Raw genomic sequence first — 3,696 nt, 5'->3', positions numbered from 1 at the left:
TTATTCACATACCCTACATAGACAAACACATAGTTAAAAAAAATTCAATTAAAACTCATACCATAATGTATTCACTGTCATAAAGACATGACTGTAGATGATAGAAAAAATAATTCCTATACACAGTAAGTCATATGGGAAAAAAATCTGAACTTTACAAATATAGGAGTTGAGCTGGACAGTGGTGGCACATTCCGTTAATCCCAGTACTGAGGAGACAGAGGCAGGTAGACCTCTAAGTTTGGAGCCAGCCTGATCTACAGAGGAAGTTCCAGGACAGCCAGAGCTACACAGAGAAACCCTGTCTCAACAAACAAAAAACAGCCACACATAACATATAGAGAGAGTTACAAAATTATCTCAAAGTATTTATTCAAAGAATTTGCCAATGTCTTTAACAAATGTCTAAGACCAGACAAAATTACAAATTTGAAGTTTTGAAACACTTCAAATTTATAAAGGCCTTTTCTTTAAATCAAAGCATTATGAATAACAGAGGTGTGTGTGTGTGAATGTGTGTGTGTGTGTGTGTGTGTGTGTGCTGTGACTGCCTTCCAGAACAATTTGGCACTAAGTGCTGAAAGTAATGAAAGAAGATTCCAGATCTATTTTTTTTTTTTAGTTCAAGAAAGCCAAAGTACTTTTAATTGTTTTGTTTTTTAAATTAATGCTTTATGTTAATTATTTCTAAGTACACTATTCACGGCACGATGTAAGTACCCACCAAATAAAAGCACACATTTTGCTGCATGTAATTACACGTACAGCACCTCATTCATCCCTATATGCCAACTGCATGTGTAGTTATATAATTGTACCAAGAACCTGTCAGACTTGTAAGAACCAAGTCTGAAGAGGAGACGCTCATGTTCACCGCCCTCCCGGCCTGTCTCAGGGGAGAGCCCGACTTCATCTCCGAGACCCTTTATAAAACCATCAAAGGCTTCATTTCTGGCCCACCTTTAAGCCAGCCATGCCCTTCAAATCAGCAATAAACCGATGCTACTTGCGGCAGGCATCTTTCCACACCTTTAATGATTCCGCTCTGCTCTCTCCCACTTGTCTTAAGAACGTTTGCAGCTTGAGCTTTCTAATAGACGCAGCCTACTCTTTGAACACAGATCTAGAATAGCATCGTGGGGGCTGGGGCTGGGGCTCACTGGTAAAACTCTTCCCTCACACACAGAGCCTTTGTTCCGATCCCCAGCAAATGCAAGAAAAGGAGAGAATCATTGTGACACGTGTAACATTCTGGACTGGATCACTTGTAGCTTTGGGACACCCAAGTAACTGACGGAGGACCTGAAATTTCTAATTAGCATTTAAGCTTTCAAACTCCACCTTGCCAGCCACAAGTTCCCTGGCTCTAGTCTTATTTTAACCAAAAATAAGTCATATATATATATATATATATATATATATATATATATATAGATTTATATATATATATATCTTAAGATTTTTGTATGACTGTGTGGTGTGTGCAGGTGCGCACACCCCTGTGGGGCAGGGGACAGTAGGGTCATGTGAGTGGAGATCAGAGGACAAGTTCCAGTATGAGTCCTTGCCTTCCTCCTTGTTTGACTGTCTCTGGTTGTTTGCTGTTGTGTACACCGAGCTAGTCCATGTGCTCTCCTCTCTTCGCCTCTCCATCCCCCATCTTGCTAGAGGAGCACTGACATTAAAGACATGACTACTAAGTTCAGCACAGCAGTGTGTGTGTGTGTGTGTGTGTGTGCACGCGCGCGTGCACACGCACACGACTTGATGTGAGTTCAGGTCCCCTTTGGGGCCAGAAGAAAGCAGCGAGTCCCCAGGAACTGGAGCTCCAGGGGTTTGAGAGCTGCAGGCATGGGTACCGGGAACTGAATTCCAGTCCTCCGCAAGCTCGTCAAGCACTTGTCACTACCGAGCCGTTGGTCCAGCCCCTGAGATGTACATATCATTTTTTTAATGTGGTTTCTGGGCATTAGAAGGCAGGTCATCATGTTTGTGGAACAAACACTTTACCCATGGAATCATCTCTCCAGCTCCCATGCTATGTTCTCAGACACATTTTCTTAGTATTTAGAGTGAGTGCATTAGAAATCCACTTTCCCTCTTTTTTTTTTTTACTCTCTCTTCCTTTTCATGAGACATGCACATATGTCATACTGCATAATGCCATTCTCGAGGACGCCCACTGATGTCATTGCTGAATCAACAGAAATTAACAGTGTACCTAGTCAGTAGCCTGAAAGGACTTGAAATATGTAAAGTGCTACATAAATGGTATTATTATTATCATCATCATTATTACCTTCTTTAATCTATAGTTCAAGTTCTGTACAAAGACAGTATTTGTGCTGTGAATTCCTTCCCTTAACTCCTGAGTGGTATAAGCCATGGACATTCTATTTGTTTCGCCATCTTATAACTAATGTAGCTTTGTTCTGAATTGTGATTTAGAAAGGGTACACCTTAAACTCCTGACCCTCCCGTGCAGAATCCTCAGGGCTGAGATTCCAAGGTCAATGACCACACTTGGTAGAGTCATGTGATCAGCATGTTAGAGATGGCAGGCAGCAGGAGAATCTGAAGTTCAAGGTCATTCATGGCTACACAGTTCACGACCAACCTTTCCTATAGGAGAGACACTGCCTCAAAATATATCTGTGTGCAGAGACATGTGCCCGTGTGTGTGTCGGTGTGTGTCGGTGTGTGTGTGCTTGTGTGTGTTTGTGTGTCTGTTGAGGCTGGAGAGGCTCAGAGGGTAAAGCTGGTTAGGCATGAAGATCTGCGTTCAAATTTCACCCCTCATGTGAATTCTGAGTGGGCATGGTAGCCCACACGTAACTTCCATATAGAAGCAGAGACAATGGCTCCCCAGAGCAAGCTAGAAAACTAGACGGCCCCGTCTTGATGAATAACATAGTGACTGACTAAGAGAAAGCCATCCTTGGCCATTCACATGTATGCACTCACAGATGCAAACAGACTTATTCACACACACACATACACCATATACACTCAGCCATGTGCATGTATGCATACATAGATAGATACACATGATAGTTTTTAAAGTTGTTTTCAGGATAGATTTTTCTTTTTTTTTCTTTCTTTTCTTTTTTTGTTTTGTTTTGTTTTGTTTTTCGAGACAGGGTTTCTCTGTGTAGTCCTGGCTGTCCTGGAACTCACTCTGTAGACCAGGCTGGCATCGAACTCAGAAATCCGCCTGCCTTTGCCTCCCAAGTGCCGGGATTAAAGGCGTGCGCCACCACCACCTGGCACGATAGATTTTTCTATTCCCTACACCTTTTGTTTTACTTTTAATCATGTGTACATATTATCTATGTGTAGGCATGTGCACACGCATGCAGGTCCCATCAGAAACCTGGGGAAAGCCTCAGATCCCCCTGAACTGAATTTACACCTAACATGGGTGCTGTGAACAGAGCTCGGAGTCCTGTGGAAGAAGAGAAAGAGCTCTTAACCACCAAGCCATCTCTCCAGCCCCACGTTTGTTTCTTTATGACACACCTCTGCAGTTCTACCATTCGAGTCAAATGAAGATTTGTTTCTGTGAACTGTAATTGGATTTTCGTTGTCACGGGGCTGTCAGGTTGTATATTATTTTTGTCCTGGATAAATGTAGTTTGTACGATTCTAAAGGCTTGCTCTGGTGGAGAATGAGAAAGCTAAGCTTCCTCGTAGGGA

Source organism: Grammomys surdaster, unplaced genomic scaffold (genome assembly GCF_004785775.1).
Source record: "Grammomys surdaster isolate TR1022 unplaced genomic scaffold, NIH_TR_1.0 166, whole genome shotgun sequence".
In the NCBI taxonomy this organism is placed as follows: Eukaryota; Metazoa; Chordata; class Mammalia; order Rodentia; family Muridae; genus Grammomys; species Grammomys surdaster.
Note: the sequence above shows the minus strand (reverse complement) of the source record.